The 20,328-nt window shown below is 29.6% G+C and overlaps 1 pseudogene across 1 annotated transcript; it reads left to right on the top strand.

Annotated features, from left to right (window-relative positions):
• Positions 1-5,962: 5,962 nt before the first annotated feature.
• Positions 5,963-8,020, top strand: LOC114190958 (uncharacterized; annotated as a pseudogene). Its single transcript, XR_014996721.1, has 2 exons — positions 5,963-7,437; positions 7,681-8,020. The product of XR_014996721.1 is annotated as an uncharacterized LOC114190958 (transcript).
• The last annotated feature ends 12,308 nt before the right edge of the window (positions 8,021-20,328 follow it).

Raw genomic sequence — 20,328 nt, 5'->3', positions numbered from 1 at the left:
TTAACTGTTACAACCTCAAATAGGATCATTTAACATAGTTAAGTTTCGAGAGTTATCATGATGAGTAGTGTCTTAAAAGTTCAATGTCTGAACCTTTGAGTGTTCACAGATTATTTACATTCATGCATGAGTATATAATATTCAACTAAAAGGTAAGATGGTTGTTTTCTATAGAATGAGAATTAGGTTGATTTTGGGTCAGAATAATGATAACAAGGTAAGAAGATGCTTAATTGGTGTGCATAACAACATGCACATGATTGCACCCAAAGCTCCTGGGCCAGAGATAAGGGTTAAATGGAAAAAGGGAACCATGTGCAAAAGCATAGTTTCAAGCCAATTTTTTTTATCTTTGTTTCCATTGCATGGGATTTTCAAAAGCATATACCTCATATCATATCGCTGTCTTGCCTAACAAATGTCCATAATCAATTGAGTGCATACACCAGACTTTGTCTAAAAGAGAAATTACTTTGTGTCTCTTTACTTTTGCAATTTGTAATTATTTTATTAACACTTCATATATGCAAAACTACACATATGGTGACTAGGTTTTTGTGGCAGTTATTGTTGCCCTATCAATCAATGACTTGGTATTAATTAATGTAAAACACACATTTGGCATGGTTTAGTGTTAATACAATGCACATACCTAAGTTTTCTTTGCAAAATTGAGTAATTACGGTGAATAAAGAGGAAGTGTGAAGAAGAAAGTTGTACAAAAGTAGCTATGCATTGAAATTGTAGTTGTCAAGGCCAATAAAGCAAGGGAATCTATGAGAAAGGTCTTTGGATTCTTTGCAATGAGGTAAATGAGAGAGAGAGAGATTGATTTTATTGCTATACTCAAAATGTGGTCCACATCACCAATGCCATGCCTTCATTGCTTCATCACGTATTACAAAGTGAGAATTATTCCAAGAAGAAAAAGATATCTCCATTGAATTTATTTATTTTTATCTAAAGTACATTTTTTTTTCTGGTGAAATTTTAAATGAATTTGTAACAATTTAATTAAGACACTTAGTGGTTAACTTAAGTGTAGAGTACTACAACTTGTTAATAATAATATCTGTCAGCGTTGATTTTTCTATATCATTAGTTTTGGGTTTTGTTTTGAAGTGTTGGTGACTCTTCAAAGTGGAGAAGATACGGAAGAAACCATACACTAGGGACCAGAATAACAAGACCATGATGTGAACCTACTTTGACTTTTGTTTATGGATTTTATATGCATCATGATGTGGTGATAATGTACCTTGCAGTGAATAATGGACACTCTTTTTTATCTCTCCACATTGTGAAACGCTGACCGTCTGATCCACGTCTGATCTACTGTATGATCATGATTTTGATTTCCAATGTTCAAAACGTGAACTCCGTCCCATGTTAATATTTTTCTGTCGGTAACTTATTGATGGTATTATGGTCATTTGGTTTTTTCTTTAAAAAGCTGAAGGCACGCATTATCTTCTTGGTTTTTTTCAATTATTCAAATTTCTCTTGCTGTGCCACCTGAATACAGCTAAACAAGTGGATTTTAATTTGGTGCATTTTGATGCACTGTGTTTGATTTTTCAACTCACTCTTGCACCCTTGAAATTAATCCAATAGCCACAACTAGTTTATTTACAAATGATCTACGAGACACCTCTCATCCAACGGTGAATGCACCAAAATTTGTCACACTCCATCTACATTGTATCCTTTTAGTCAAGTGTTAAATAGTGATAATAATGCAAATTTGTTTTCTTCACCTTCTTTAATATTATTTTAGTATTTTGAATGATCATACTTTCATCCAAGTTCCTGATTTTTTTTTTCCTTTAGAAATCATGGCGAATCAAAATCTTTTGCTTTAATCATTATTATACATGTCATATTAGCTTTTATATATTAAATTTGACATTTCCGGTTTGGGGTAGTAATTACAATGCTCGAGTATGAAAGATTAACAACAGGTCTAACTCATGATAGAGGTATTTATTTGTAAAAAATATAAGTAAGAAATTGTGCTTGAAATATTTCTTTTTTCTTTTTTTCCATGTTTGAAAGCTAAATTTAAAATTGATATTATTATACGAGTCTTTTAATTTAAAAGTAGACATAAAAGAGAGCAATGAAATCTAAATGAGAAGACAAGCTGAAATTCTTTATGTAATTACAAAACCCTTGTATTTATGTCACATTACATTTTTATTTATAGTTCTAGAATTTAAAATGTATATAACTTTTTGTTTTTCTATTTCTTTCAAGGTTGTAGAATTATTTACTAGAACATGAGTATCTACCCATTATTTAAAAAAATAAAGGAAAAAAATTGCATGCAAAAGGTGAGTAATCAAATGCTGTCCACCTATACAAAATTACAACGTGCACTTTTGGTTTTTTAAATTCTAAACCATTACTTTAAAATATTAAAATAGTACATAATACAGGGACAAATATGTCTTATCTCATATATAATGTACAAAGTTTGTGATATATATAAAGTAAATATGGCGCGTCTATAGGAACCCACATGCCATACATATATATAATCCATAATTAATAACAAGTTCTTGTGCATTATTCAGAATATTCGCAAATATACACAAAATCTACTTCTAAAAACACTCTTTTCTATTGCTAACACGATAAAAATAAAAATTTAAATATACATAGATTCGAAGATTCGGATTATAATTTTGATTACAAGTTGGGAAAACAATACGCTAGTGAAATGATGTGAATGAAATAAATTGATTTTGTTAATATTGAATATAAAAAAGAGTGTCAGGGATCTAAGTGTGAGTCTAAATTTTACATTGGCTAGAAATAAAAAAGTAGAGCATTATATAAGGATAAAGACCTATAAACCCATTATCTTAAGATTTTGGGTTGAGAGTGAGGTCAATATCTTATGTGGTTGGGTTCAGATCTCATTGATGTTGTATCTACGTGATAAAAACCCCCTTAAAGTGAGCATGTGATGTAATATTTTTGTAGGATTTATCAGAATTTGAGGTGCATGGTGGTGTGTCCACACTTACAATTTAGCTGTAAAAAAGGTTATTCAAATTGGACTACACACCCATCTTCCAGACACCCCAATCTCATGCTAGCAACCCTACCAATTTTTTTATTCCATATTTTCCCAATACTTGTTATTATTCAAATAATCAATCATTTACCATATATAAATATTATACTTTTTCATCTTCATCATGTGTATGCATGCATGTTGCCACTATAGACTATACATGGGCCAACTTTCTTGAATACCTCTCAAAAGTCTTCCCCCAAATAACCCAATCATCGTTTCATGTACAAATCCTCCAAACTTTTTACCAAACTAGGTAGATCTCTAATCATTTCAGGTTTTGGTACGTAGCATATGAAAAAAAAAATTGCATTTTAATTTAAACATGACGTTCTAAAAGTTCTGTTTAAGTAAATCGATCAGTGAAAATTTCAATTTGTTAAATGACCCCCTTGCCAAATGGTTAATTTTTAAATAATTTTTACCCCTCATAGACCAAATTTATAATATCAGGCGCATAATTTGTTTCTTTAATATGGGTTATACTAATGCAAGTAAAGACTAATTGAAATTAATTAATCACATATACGTGTGTGAATTCTCCCATATACTTCTCTGGAATCTTTGTAAACCGTGTTCTTTTTTTTTTCTTACATTTTGAGACTGTGTTTGGAGCTATTAGAATAAATAATTACTTGAATTGATAAGAATTCATCACGCACACCTATCCAGGATTAAAATAAAGATGTATAGTAGATTCTGATATTGTCTTTTTACACGAAGAATCTGGTTTCAAAATGAAAATAATTTTAAAAATATGCGTTGTGCAGTCACTTTCACTTCTTATTGAAGTAAAGGAATTTACCCCCAAGATATAGCAAGACAGTACTGAAGTAGCTGGTTTTTGATTGTTTTCTTGTTCTACCATCTCTGATATTTTGCACTAAAAATTGCCCAAAATCAAACTCACTGCAACTTTAAACTGTTGCTCATTATCACAGAGAAAAAAAATTTAATGTAGCCATACTCTTGCTATAACTTGTGTGAAATATATTAGAACTTAAATATTAATGACATGTTGTTGAGACACACTGCTATCTCTGCATGTCTCATTCAGTCAATGGGAATGTGACATCTATGAGATCATGAACGGTCAAATACATGGCCAGTCTGGATCTCAAACCTAAACATTTTCTTTTAATGTTTTCCACGTATCATCATTGCCCTTCCTTTTCTCTCATACATATTATTATTATGCTTTTCTTATTTTATTTTTTAATCCATTTCATTGCAAATAATAATAATAAAATAATAATACACTGTGACGGTGAATTATAAATTCTTTCACTCTTATAAATAAAACTTCTCTAACAACACGTTCCTCTTCTGTCTACGGTTGCTTTTATATACTGCTAAATCCTTAGTCAATCCCTTGGTAATATATAATAATTTCGATTTCATTGACAATATATTTTTTTTCTTCTTTATTTTAAAAATATACTGTACCAGTATCTGTCTGTTTTATATTTTAGGTTATGCATATGGGTGGTGATGTAATGATATTTAGGTATAAGGTACCTATCTATGTAGCTATGAATGGATCTTACCATTTTGGGATACGTTGAAACAGAACTTAGAAACTTACCAACCGTTTGGAACATGTGACAAATGGTAACTTCCATCGAAAATTACTAAAATAAGAGCATCAAATTTCTAGCTTATACTATCTCCACTTTTTCTTCCTTCACCTTTCTTTAACTTCCCATTTTTCATAATTTATTTAAATCCCGTTAACCAAAAAACCTCGTGGCCAATGGTTAACTAAATATTCATGTTTAGCAAATAAAAAATCACTTTTTAAGTTATTCATTCATAACTAAATTTAGATAGAAATGACACAAGTCTTTTCCATTTTACCTTCGATGAAAATTTGAGATTCGATATTTCGTATAATAAATATTATTTAAAATTTTATTACGTAGGTAAAAGTCTTATGTTATTGCACACGAAACCTTTATTCATTATTAACCAACCTTGTACGTAACTTGGGTTACACCAACCATTCAGTATTAATGTTTTCATTAACTCAATTAACGTCAGAGTATCCCCACTCGGTCACTCCAAAGCTTCAGGACCCATTAAGGAGAAGAACCCACCTTTGTTGGGACCTTGCACAAGATTTAGGTTGTACACTTTTTTTTCAACACAAAGTTAGTTATAAATCACAGTAATTAAGTTGGATAAAAGAAGACAATTTATGGAACAGTGGAAAGGTAAAAATAATTGAGAAGAAAAGTAATTAAAATTAGCAATTAAAGAGGTGGAGACATGAGATTGGTTGGCATTTATATTTTAAAGTAAGAAATAAAAGAAGGAAAGTAAAAGGAAAATTGTTTTGTCGAAAAAGGAACTGTGCATTGGCATGCAACATGTGCAAGCCGTGGTGTTGTGCACACTCTAAAGTGTGTAGAGAAGCAGCCTAGATGAATTGATTAGAGAGAGAAAAAGACGGACACTCCTTCAAAATCATTGAGGCTGCTACGGACCATGTAGTACCACGCTTTTTAAGTCTTCCAATGCCAACAAAACCATCCATTTACTTTTCAAACACCCACAATTTAATGGAGATTAATTCATGTTTCACTATTTCAAAATCATTTTACATTCCCACTCCGATCCAATAATAATAAATTATTTATATTTACTGCGTTAAAAAGGACAAATATCATTTTCATAATTTAAGGCTTTTTTCTGTTTGCGAACGTCAATATGGGGGAATGTGGTTTTCTACTTTAACTGATATGTTTTAGGAGATAAATTATTAGCGTTTTATTAGAAAGGAATTATGGGTAGAAGAAGGAGAAGAGATGAAATTTACGAAAAAGATTAGTTGGTGTGGAATGGGGTAAAGAGAGATTCTATATAAAGGGTGCATTTGGTTGAGAAAGAGCAGAACAAAACCCCACGTTGTAGTGAGGTTGAGGGGAAAAACAATGGGGTCTCTAATGGCCTCCGCCACACTCACTCTGCTATTGGCAATACTGTCTCTAACCTTGCCGTCTCAAATCTCAGCTGATAACTACTTGTACTCATCACCTCCTCCACCCAAGAAGTACCCACCCGTCTCTCCTCCTTACCACTATTCTTCACCACCTCCACCACCAAAGAAACCCTATTATTATCACTCTCCTCCTCCTCCTTCACCACCCCCTCCCAAGAAGCCATACTACTATCACTCACCACCACCACCACCCAAAAAACCATACTACTACCATTCTCCACCACCACCTTCTCCTCCTCCACCCAAGCCATACTACTACCACTCTCCCCCACCACCTTCACCACCTCCTCCTCCTAAATACTACTACCACTCACCACCACCTCCACCCAAAAAGAAGCCATACTACTACCACTCCCCACCACCACCTTCTCCTCCTCCACCCAAGCCCTACTACTACCATTCTCCCCCACCACCTTCTCCACCTCCACCTAAGCCATACTACTATCACTCACCACCACCACCTTCACCTCCTCCACCTAAGCCATACTACTATCACTCCCCACCACCCCCACCCAAGAAGAAGCCATACTACTATCACTCTCCACCACCACCTTCACCTCCTCCACCCAAGCCCTACTACTACCACTCTCCCCCGCCACCCTCACCACCTCCACCTAAGCCATACTACTACCATTCTCCACCGCCACCTTCACCACCCCCACCCAAACCATATTACTACCACTCACCACCCCCACCACCAAAGAAGAAGCCATACTACTACCACTCTCCACCGCCACCTCCTCCAAAGAAGCCTTACTACTACCACTCCCCACCTCCTCCTCCCAAGAAGCCCTACAAATACCCATCTCCCCCACCACCGGTGCACCCTTACCCCCATCCTCACCCACATCCCCACCCACACCCCCACCCTCACCCTCCCTACGTATACCACTCTCCTCCCCCACCCCCTAAGAAGCCATACAAGTACTCATCTCCACCACCTCCAGTCCACCCTTACCCTCACCCTCATCCACACCCACACCCTCAACCCCACCCTCATCCACACCCTCACCCTCACCCTCCCTACGTCTACCACTCTCCCCCTCCACCACCTAAGAAGCCTTACAAGTACTCGTCGCCTCCACCTCCTGTCCACCCATACCCCCACCCACACCCTCTACCACACCCGCACCCCCACCCTCTTCCTCACCCGCATCCTCTTCCCCACCCACACCCACTTCCTCACCCCCACCCTCTGCCCCACCCGCACCCTCTTCCTCACCCTCATCCTCCTTACATTCCCCACCCAGTCTATCACTCTCCACCACCACCACCTTACAAGAAGCCCTACATCTACGCATCACCTCCCCCTCCTTACCACTCTTAGACGGTGGTCAACTAGGATAACCCTATGGTAACCTTCTTCCTACCTACGTACATTATATATTATTATATTTTTTTCATCAATACTTCCATTTTCTTACATGTATACTTGTTCCCAAAAAAATGAACACCAACCCCTCGTGACCCATGTCAAGGCTTTAATTTGATACGGAAAATGATTTTTGTGGTTGGGTCTTACAGGGACCACGAACCCACTAATGACATTGACAGACACAGTGTATATAATATGTGCATGTGTTGTTATGTTTTGTAGGATGTGAAGAATATGTGCGACAAATAAAGAAAGCGATGGAAAGAAGGGCGTCTGGCTTGGCGATGCGATGCACGAAAGAGAAAAATGGAAGCAAAGTTTCCGCGTTTTGTCTTTCACAAAAAGATGTTTAAATTATTTTCTATGATAGGGTTTGTTTCTGCTATTTTACCTTTATTTATGAATTTGGTGTATTTTAACAGTTGTAAAGCACTGCGCTCTGCTGCATCATCGGTCATAATAGTACAACCTACCATGCTCTGTAGTTTTCAACCAGCTGCGTTTGCAGGGGTCGTAAAACTATTCATATATAATTAAATAAATTATAATCTCTTCTCCGCAATCTCTTACCCGATTTAACTAAAGTTCCTCATTAAATAAATATAGTGTGGTTCGTTGTCGTTGATGTTGTCTACGTGCATTACCGCAAGTAACTTTTCATTCATATGTCGGGTGCGACAAAAATTTCCGACAGGGAAAGTCACAAACACACTCCCTCCTCCGTAGACTCACTCCATAATCATAATATTTTTTACGAATTCTAACAAAATTAATTTTAAATATTATAATAATTTTTATTTATGTGATCAAAAATTGTTATTTATTATGAAAGTGAGTGATTTGACACGTGGCTACAGCGCTTTACCTAATGTTCGTGAGATGTGAAGCTTGATAGAAACAAACGTAGACTCAGTCTTTGTAGGTTTTTAAAAGAGTGCGTTTGTAAAATGCAAGCATGGCGAATAATAAGAAATGTAAAGGAAGCGTGCGGTTATGTTACCAGAAGAAGTGTGTTTTGATTGTCCTCTTACATACTTTGAACAAACATTTCCTTTGTTACTTGTGTTGGTGCATTGAAAGTGCAATAAAATTGCGTTGATGATAAATCTGAATTAAAGAAAGTTGGAATAATTAATGAATTGTGATTTGCTCTTACTAATGCTAATTTAGTATTAGGAGGAGGCCCTACCAACGAAGGTATGAATTTTTAGCATGCTGAGAGCAGTGTTTGTTCTTTTATGAATCTGATTGCGCATTAAGTTTCCTCTCTATGACCCGCGGGAAAAGTAGATGTGACATACAGCTCAAGATTTTGGAAGTCGTGAATAAATGCTTCTAATTAATACTATTTAATATAGAAAACCACAGGAGACACAAAAAATACTTTCACAAATTTAAATTTATCTAAATTAACTTCACATTCTTAGAATTTAGTGTTAGATTTGAAGTTCTCACTCTATCATCAGCTAATTAATAATGATTTCATTATTGTTGTTGTACTTACTGAATGTCATTAATTAACAGCGCTTTTTTCAGCGACCAATTGAAATTGTAACTACAAAGGTGATGGAATTAAGCCAATTTGAATGAAATAAAAAAATTAAGAATCAAATTGCATAAATTAGAAAATTGAATAAAGTTTATCTATATGAAATTGAAATTGTATAAAATATTCTTAAAATCATCAGATAACATTACTGTTGTGAAAATGTTTTGGTGAAGGGGCGGCTAGCTTTCATGTGTCTTCTTAAACATCGCAATACTGTAGTCGGATTTCCGACTTACAAGTTGTCTACTTGGATTGAAGGAATCTTTATCCCAAATTTGAATATTAGAAGTTGAAACAACTTTATAAACATCAAAATAAAATATTAGATTTGCCACCAACCCTGCAGATTTTTTGTTAATTTTTGCATAACTAATTTTAGACACAAAAACAAAAATAAATTAACCACATACCTTTAGATTTGTTTTAGTATTAGGTAGAATTCTCGTTCTGATTTTATCAAAACAATAGTGAATCCAACGAAGTTACTTTTAAATAAAAATTATGTCTAATATATTCCGGTGGAAATTTTCATATAAAATTAACTTAAATCTAAATCCCAATTTTGTTTACTCTTATTCCAAAAGTAGGTAAACATATAGATATTGAGATGGTGCAGAGATTGAATGGAGTAACTTTCCATCATTCAATGATCTAGAAATTCTATGCTTTATAAAAGGTGCATGAATAATGTAGAATAATGTAGTAGTTATTGCCACGTTTTTCTTTAATGTTTTGCTGTTACTTTCTTCACATCATTATTAGTAATTAATTAGTGATCGATAAATGGAAATAGATTAATAATTATTTCTATTTGTTTGAATGTTTGTTGATTTAAGTGATGGTTAGTTTAATATTGTCCAATATAAGTTTTATATATGAACAAAGTGTTAATTTTTTTTTCTCTAAAATTTAGTTTCGACACATGCCCAATTCAAATTTAAATTGAGTGAGGGTTTGGTGATATGTGTCGGTACATAAATTCAGTCACAGTGAATTTAATTGAGTGAAAGAAACACCACGAAGTCTTTATAACAGAATCTTCACTCATCTCTTTGGAGTGAAGAGAAAAAAATATTTTAAATATTATTATTTATCTAGAAAAGGGGGGAAACACTAGTTCATCACTAAATGTACATAAAATAAGATTTTTTCTTATCATTATTATTTTAATTATATATACAAAACAAGGAAATAATACGATAAACCATTATTAGAAGAGAAATAAAAAAAGAAAAGGATAGGAAAAAGATAAGCAAAAAGATGATCTGATAAAGTAGGGTCCAGCGATTCCATCATAATGTCGAAATATGAACCTGCTACAATTTATAAATGGGACCCATCATTAAACTAAAATCTGACCTATGTTTATTTTATGTATGTGTAGTAGACACATTTTAAAGTTGTTTATTTATCTTATTCTGCTGCATCCTTCCATTCCAAGCTTCAATGCTCCAACTCTGTGGCCGACATCATCACGTGTATAATAGCAAGATGAAATTTTTCATTTAGTACATGTTTGGTTTACTACTTACAATTATTTTCAAACTATTTTAAAACAAAACTATTTATTATTTGACTTTGAAGTTAGAAATAGTTAAGAAACAAAAATGCAATCGAAAGATAACGTGCATCTATATCAGTTCTTTAGTATAATGGAGAAAGAAAACAGAGAAGAGGTAAACCATATAATGCTCAATTTCAGCTATTTATAGAAGAGGATAAAGAACCTTTAGAGGTCTCCTTAAATGAAATTTCTTTAAATGTTAAGATTTTCTGTATCTTGTATTCGGCTCTTTTTCATTTTAGGGTTTAATTATAATCTATTATCAGGATAAAAACAAATCGTTTAACCATAATCTAAAATATTAAATCAACAATGAGTAAAACCAACAAAATTGAAGTAAATCACAAAGCACGTACCTGGGAATCAAAACTTTAAATTTCAAAATTTTCCACCGATTTTTTTTTAATCTTCTTGTAATGTCTAGAAAACGTCTATTATTACATTAAATTTCTATTCTACGTATTTGTCATTAGAGTTTTTAATATTTTTTTTCCGGGAATTGTTCAAGTGTGAGTTAAAAGTCTCACATTGGATAGAATATATAAGTTAAACACTATATAAGAATAAAGACTCATAACATCATTGTCTTAAAGTTTTGGAGTAAAAATGGTGGCAAATGTCTTATATGTGTAAGATTCATGTTATATAATCATATAGAACCACAATCTCTCAATGTCTATAACCATATATGACGTAAAATATAAACATAACAGTGGTATCAGAGCCGATGGTTCGGAGTGATTGACCGCATAACCACAACAAAAAAGAGTCACTCATACACTTGAAGGAAAATATATTAGAATAGACAAAATTAAACACTATATAAGAATAAAAACCCATAACATCATTGCCTCAAAGTTTTGAGATAAAAATGGTGTCAAATGCGTTATATATGTAATACTAATGTCATATATATTTAAAATCACAATCTCTCAAATAACCATAACCCATATATGAAAGAATATATAACCCAGCAGTTCCATACACATAAAACAATTTATTTTAGTTCCATGCACATAAAACAATTTATTTTAGTATTACAGAGTGACGATTTTAAAACAGACAAAGAATAATATTCATATTTAAGTTTGAAAAGTTATAATATATATATATATATATATATATATATATATTTGTATGTATATATAAAGTAATATAATTTTTTTTATGTCTCTGAAAAAGTACAATATTATTAAAACTCATTTTCTTTAAAAACTCCCCACCTTTTCTTTAAAAGTTTTTAACTATCTTCATTTTTTTTTCTCTCCAAGTCATTGAGGAAAAGACAAATAATATTTCAAATTTTCCTAATCAGAACATTAATCTGAGTCCTAATCAGAACATTAATCTGAGTAAGTTTTTCTTCTTCTTCTTTTTATTTAGTTTCATAGGTTTTACTCTTTGTGTGTTCATGTGACGTTTTGTTAGTTGCATTTATAATTGAAGCTGAAAAAAATAATATTAGTCTAAATTTATAATAATGTGCTTGATTTTTGAATCCAAGTATTGTGAAAAGTATGTTAAAAATTTATACCTCCTCTTTTATTCTTTAGGTGTTTGTCTAGAAGGACAAAATAGCTGATTTAATTCGTTAAGTTTATTTCAATTAAAGGATATGATGAAGATAAAAATGTTGAAAACTTATGTTGGATTTTATATTAGATATGTGTTTATGACACAGTACAGTGTTGATTGATTTTTATGAAGAAAAAAAATTGTTAAAAATTGTAATGGTAGGAATTATATAATAATAAATTTGATTTACACATGTGGATATTTTGATGGATGTGTATACATGGATTATGTAAATATTTGGGTTTTATGGTTGTACTAATTAGATTTTTGAAATTGTTTCTAATCTTCTAATTTGGACTTTTATTTGAATGTTATATTATCAACCACTTAATTGTGGTATCATAGTTTTATGCTGATGTATAGATAAACTTTATTTAAATGTTTGTCAGAAAAACCATATACTTATTTTAATTCTTATTTATTTTTTTAAAAAACATTTAAATATAAACTACAAAAAATTTGCTAATTTTAGTCCACACCTTCAAATACATAATTTTTTATTTATAAACCAAGTTAGAACAATGTTGTTCTAGGCCTGTTTGATGATTCTACTTGACATATTATTATTTAGGAAAATGATATTTTGATTACTAAATTTTGACAACTTTATCTTATAATCTTAGCTGTCATCTTTTAAATGGTTTTTCATTTTTTTCATTTTTTCATTCTCAATACTCAAAAACCACTTAGAAGATGACACATCATGTTATAAGAGAAAGTTGTCAAAATTTAATAGTCAAAATATCATTTTCCTATTATTTAACACCAAAATTTATAAAAAAAATGAATAAAAATGACAATAAATGATAGTTGATAGATCAATTCGGTTTTGACTTAAGGTAGCATAAGACAATTTGATGAAATGTAATGGAAAAAAAGAGAATTAGGAATGGTAATGAACAAAGTTGATAGACTAGAACTAGTTAAAAATGATTGAGGGCTAAAACAAATTATAAGGAATGATAAAAATATTATTGCCACACCTCAATAATTTACGGAAGGATAATAAATAAAAGAAAGATGAAATAATTGATAGCTTTATTAATTGTGTAGACAAAAAAAATGTAGATGAGTTTTTCCACACTCAATAATTAAATTGGGTAACATATAATAATTAAGAATACTAGGTACATTATTATGGGATTTAGAATTCACTGGAGTCCATTGTTGTTGCATGTGATGTTGTGTGGAATTTGTCCTATCCAATGTCTCATAAGTTGTGAGAAAACACATGCAGTAACTTACCAATGTGCATGAAAAGAATAATAGTGATAGGAAAAAAGGACACAAACTATAGTGGGAGATGGGGTCTGTTTAATCCAAAATTCATGTGGCACAAATAACATCAAAACAAAATACAAAACTTTTAATTACAGACAACTTCAACTAACTGTGTTTCAATTGCAAAACCATATATATTTTGAAAGATGTTGGCATATTCTTTATGATCTGGTGTTTTTAATTAAGGTCCACTAATCTTTTATTTTTCTTATGTAAGTCATAAGGTGAATAATAAATATCTAAATTAGTTTGGTGTAATCAGTGTATTGTTCTACAATTCTGTTGAATATTATATATATATATATATATATATATATATATATATATATATATATATATATGGATATATGTGTATTTTTTTTAATTAGCTTATTTTATTTTTCTGTGTTTATTTCTTGTATGATTTTCTTTTTTGGTGTGAGTATATGTGAAAATATTCTAGAAAAATATATTTAAAAAATAAGTAACTAAAAAATAAACTTTTAGTTCGTATATTTGTAAATATAACTTAAAATTTTCATATTTGTTATATTAAAATTGATAAATAGATTTTTCTAACATGCTTATAAAAACTCATTATTTTTTTAAGGATGATTATTTTAAGAAAAAATATTGTATTTGTGGTTATAATTATTGTTTTTCTTTATCAGGTAAATAAAGATAGATATATTAGGATGTATTTGATTTAGCATTGGAGAATTGATTTCAGTAGAATCAATTTTTTAATGCAGAAGAACGAATTAGTTGTTTTCGTGAATTTTTTACCCTTCAATTGATTTTAGAAACTAAATACGTAATAATTCTGCGTTAGAAAATCAATTCTAATTAATTCTACATTACTTTGACGCATAACCAAACACACACCTAATAGAAAAAAAAAAGTTCAAAAAGTACCTTACACACCTACATTGTAATCCAAGAAAAGGAATTCACAGTAAAACATTCAAATACAAAACCATAAAACTAACAACAACACGATTAAGTCATTTGCCATACAAATTCCAAAAATGAAAAAACATGAAAAATAACAAAGCTACAATCATTGGTAGTTATCATTGTTGTAAATTGCTTCATTTTTCATTTGATAAAATTCATACTAGATATTTTACACTACATCATGCATCACATGGCAAAAGTACAACTTGTTATTTTAACATGGTGGATGGTTATAAGTCACATATTAATTATATTTTATGATACATATTTATATGTCAAATCAAATAGTTCATCCAAATGACAAATTTCTTCCTTCTCTAATATATAGCGGAGAATAAAAAAAAATGGGAGTATCAAATTGTAAGCTATTTAATAATAATAGTAATAAGAAAAGGAAAGTATGTGTAAGAAATTACTTTTATACGTAATGAGTGCAAACAAGTGTTTACCACATACTATGTGGAAACATCGTGTATCTAATTGGAGATCATCATCAATTATATATATATATATATATATATATATATATATATATATATATATATATATATATATATATATATATATATATATATATATATATATATATATATATATATATATATATATTTATTTTGTATGCATCTCATATTCTTTCTCTAATAAAGTTAATTGTAACATAACATGGGTCTGTCTAGGCCACGCATGTGCTCCCACAATATTCCACGTGCCATACGAAATTTTTAAAAATATTTAGCCTCACAAAAGGAAATGTATTATTTGAGATCGTGACTTAAAAATGTCAACATTACATTATATTAGATATATTTTTTAAAGAAATATGTAATTATTGTAAATATGTAAATCAACTATTGCAAGTCGTTCTGACTTAACTACTTTATTTTTTTTCAATTTCTAACCTTGATATAATGTCCATTAAATATTTGGTAATTTTTAATTGTTCGTAATAATCTTATAATTTACAAAAATATATAAGTTTTATTGAATTATTTAGTTTTATGATGTGTTTTAGTCGTTGATAACGCTTTAATAGTTATTAAAAAATATATATTTTATGAGTATTAAAAAAGAAAATATCAAATATGAACTAAAAAAAAAGTCAAAGTTTCAATTCCTTTCTCATTAAAAAGGAGATTACACAGTATTTGAAGTTTAAACACTTTTAATTTTTTACATTTATTTTAAATTCAAAGATTCAATCTCATATTATTCCGGAAATTTTAACTTAAATGCAGCTTTTAAACTTCAAAAATTGCAAAACTCGTTAGAGAGGCTTTAATTAATTTTAAACCAGGTTTTCTTATTTATTTTAGGGTTAAATATGTTTTTGTTCCTAAAGTTTCAGTGAAATTTGGAATTAGTCCCTCATCCAAACTTTTGACCAATTTAGTTCTTCATCTTTAGAAATGTGTGTATTTAGTCATTTTAATCTCAAATTTTGTTAAGTTTATTTGAAGTTTTAAACGTGTTTGATAATATTTGAGTTAGCATTTAAATGAAAATGGGTCAAACAATGTAAATAATTCAAATACTATTATGAAATGCGCTTGAAATGTTAGATAAACTTCACAGAATCTGGTTAAAAGGACTAAATTGATCAAAAGTTTCGAAGATGGACCAATTCCAAATTTCACTACAACTTAAAAGATAAAAAAACATATTTAAGCCTTTATTTAAACTTTTTAGTTTGAAATAACTTTTTATGTTTTAAAAGTAAAACAGTACCTCCAAATATCTTGAAGTTAAAAACATGGTTCGTTCAAAAATTACACTTTAGGAATGTGTTAGACACATAATTTACACAGTTCAGAGTAAATTCTTGCTGATTTTTTTCTTTAAATAACACAAACATCTCAAAGTTTCTAAATCATATATAATTTTTTTATATATTTAAAAGATTTAATTAAGATTTAAATCTTCATAAATTTAACTATTTGTAATTGAGTTTCTATTACATTACTTTTCGATATATTAGATATTTAATTTTTTCAATAAATTATTGTAGTTTAATTCTTTCGTTAATCGAATAAGATGACTCTTATTTTGCTTTGTTATTATGTTTACTTACTTTATGTGTTAATATATTTATATAGTTAATATAAAATTTTTGAACTCTCAATATACCAAAAAAATATAATGTGACTTTGTCTTGTTCTGTTATTTATTTATTTTGTCTCAATGTATTAAAAGATATGATTTTTCATAATTAATATAAATTTTTTGAATACCCAATACACTACAAATTTATTTAATAAAAATTCAATTAAAAATATTAAAAGTTTAAAACTTAATTAAATTTATTTAAAACATTATACTGACACTTTTAGGTTTCAAAAACATTATAGATTTTTTGAATTTATTGTAAGAATAAAAAGTAGAAATGATGGCGTAGTTTAAGAAAATATAATTCATTTTGTGCGACTTATGATTATGAATGTCAACGGAGCGGGTAGAGTATGGGTAGTAGCTCCCCGTATTCTACCCGTTGGATAAATATTCGTCCCGTACTCGTATTCATATTTGTCGGATACTTGTTATGCGGTATTTTTGTAAATTAAAGTTTAGCGGATACGTGTATCCACGGGTACGGATACTATGATACCCATACCCGCCCCATTAACATGTAGGTATCTATACCCGCGGATAACGAGTATCAATTTTTAATATCCGTTTTCTACTTATTGTGGGTTTTATCCGTCACGGGTACGAATATTTTTGACATCCCTACTTATGACATAATAATGAAACTTGTTTAGAATAGAATAACGATATTTTAACTTTTTTTATCTACTTATAATTTACTACTCCAATTATTATTAAATCCTTATATTACATTATTAAAAAATTAAAATAAATCATCAAATAATAATTAAAATAATAAATTAAAAATAGTAAAAAAGTGAATTAAAATATGATTTTTCTTTATCAAATTTGAGTGAAACTATCTATCCGTAAAAGCAATCAGATTCATTTGGAAACTACAAATAAGAAGAAAAAGAAGACACGCAATTGAAAGAGATTGGAAAAAGAAAAAAAAATGGGTGAAGTGATAGAAATGAAAGTGGACAAAATGGATATGTATCTGGCCAGGATGAGAGCAAGTGTTCATCTCCTACAATTTTCTCTCTTTTTTTCTTTTAATTATATTTGGGCTCGCTATATAAATTAATTTAAACAAGATTTTCGTACATGCTTTCAAGTTTCTCCAACAAATCTATCATAATTTTCTAACTTTTTCTTTCTTTTTACAGATATAATTAAATTATAATCACAGAATAAGATAATTGAGACATAACTCCTTAAATTAAGGAGCATATTCATATGTTAGTTATTCAAATGTTTTGTTGGACTAAATTAAATATAAATTTATTTATTAGGATCATATTTAAATTACTGAAAGTATATTTATTTTGCGTGAAAAAATATATTAAAAATTGTATATTGAACTCACAATTTCTTTTATCCTCTCTTCTAAATTTCACTATTAGCTTAAGGAGTCAAACCTACTATCTTTCTCTCATTTTCTTTTCTTTCCGCCACTAAATCATCTTATCATTTTTGGATGGTGATAGTAGATATTAAGTTCCTCTGCAACTCAACAAACAAAGATTTACTCTAGTTCTCGTTCTATATGTTGATAGATTTTCGTTACCATCTTAGAATTCTATGGAAAAAAAAAAAGTTAAAAATGTTGCACTACGCAAACAAACAAGGAAAAGAAAAAAAGAGAGATCATTTTCCTATTATGAGAATCTAAATATACTTTATTCAGTTTTTTTTCTTTTAGCATAAAACTCAAGAAAGTGCAAGAATGAATGAAGCAACCAATAAAAGTAGATGCATGAGATAGGAAACATGGTATGTGACAAATGAAACATTTTACTGTAGGAACAAACGGGTAAGCAAAAATTTGAACTTTATTCAGACCTCATCCAATTATTGAACTCTCTTAAGCTTCTGTCATATCGTTTTCCATTTAGTATTTATATAATCAGCTCTATCCCCTCGTCAAAAAAATTATAACTTTACCACATCACTTTCTTGTTTATATAGTATTTCGGAACCATATTTTAAAACTTATTTAGTGATATTTATATGTATCGATGGTCCATGAAGCCATGGCCAATTCTTCTACGGATTGAGCTAAATTCGTTAATGTTTGAGCTAAGACCGATAAAAATAATACGTTTTGAAAAGTTTAACATCATTTAGGATTATTTAGGGATGAATGTTAGTAATTTTATAATGAGCTATAAGTCCATAATGTTTCTTTTTTCAGTCAAACACACTTTAAGTTTGTATTTAACTTTTTTTATACTTTTTAGAGTGTTGTGAGATTTGAGTTTAATTCTTACTTTAGATAATGTGAGTGTATTTGGAGTCAAAGGATATTGGAAGGTAGTCTATGTGTTGTACAAATTTTCACATAGTATTATTATGTGGTGATCATAATTTTTCTCTGATCTTGAAATTTTCAAGTTATATTCTTGTGTTCCTTGTTTTTATTTCATTTATCTGTTAATAGGTGTGATTCTTGTGGGTAAAGACAGTAATATTCTTAATTGATTTCGGAGGTTTCCCAACACTCAATAACTTAACAAAATATTTAAAAAAAATTAGTTATTCAAATTTCATTTTATAAATATTATACCATCTTTACAATATATTTTCATTGCATTCCATGTATGTTATTGAATGAAGTTTTGAATCTTGAGAAAATGTTTTTATTTTTCTCTTGTTTCATTGATATTCTTTTTTGTTTTTAAACGTTTATGAGAATATAAGTGTATATTAAACTTTGTTTAATCAAATTCGGTGTAAGTAAATGGATCATGAAATATAAAAATGAATAGATGGAAATTGATCATCTAAGCTTGTTTAACATGTTGAAAGTGTATTAGATTTGAATTTTTTTTAAGAAATCAACTAGTTTATGTTGAATAAGTTTTCTGCATACGATTTTTTTTTATCAAATGATATAATCTTACTCAAGTGAAAAATATTTCACTCAAACAAAACTGATATAACAATGAGTGCAGATTTTTTATTGTATTTTTCATATCGATTTCTATTGAGCATTAAAAATAGACTATATTAATATTTTAAAATCTATAATCATCAATATATTTTAAAAAGAAAAATAGATAAATAATTCTAAGAACCCAACAAAAAGTGCACATTCTATAACAAACTATATTTTTTTATCAAGCTAACTTTTGCTCATAATAAAAGGTTTGGCTCAAGTTAGAATATAAAAACTTAAAAGAGATTTTAAAAACATATTTCTTTACTTAATTCCATATGTTTTTTATATTTTGAATTTGTAGATAAAATTGAATTATATGTTTTTAATTGAATTGTTTAATTTTTATTCTATAAATTAAATTGTATAAAAAATGTAGTTGTAAAAAGTAAATCGATGTGATGTGATTTTATATTGATGGTGCGATGTGGACAATATTCATCAAAGAGGTAAAATATGTTATGTAGTGATGAAATGTATAGAATTTGTGATGGTTATAAAAAAGATTATCCTTTTAAGTTATTTGATATTCATAGGTGATTATGATTAACGGGATAAATAAGGGTCTAACACTCAGAAAAAGCATCAACTGGACAATCATCTAACTTTTATCTAAAATGTTCCAAAAAAATATTAATGTGTTCAAATAGTTGTGAGAAATGTTTATTTTCAATAAAAAAAAAATACGTTGAGTATACATATATCAGAACGGTATGAAAAGTAGTTTATTTTCACAAAGCTTAATTAATGACACCTTGTAATAAAATTTTAACAAAGCACGCAAAAGAAGTTATAACATTAAAAACCAAAGGATAACATAACAGAGAAACATGAGAGAAAAGAACAAATAAGTGCTTAGTTGAATGAAGGAGAATAAAAGTTAGAGAAGAATGAGTTAGTTGTGGAACCAGTATATCCATTTACTTGAAGGATAAATATAAA

Source organism: Vigna unguiculata, chromosome 7 (genome assembly GCF_037176805.1).
Source record: "Vigna unguiculata cultivar grain cowpea cultivar isolate G323 ecotype 2 chromosome 7, ASM3717680v1, whole genome shotgun sequence".
In the NCBI taxonomy this organism is placed as follows: Eukaryota; Viridiplantae; Streptophyta; class Magnoliopsida; order Fabales; family Fabaceae; genus Vigna; species Vigna unguiculata.
This window is presented reverse-complemented; position numbering and strand designations above follow the sequence as displayed.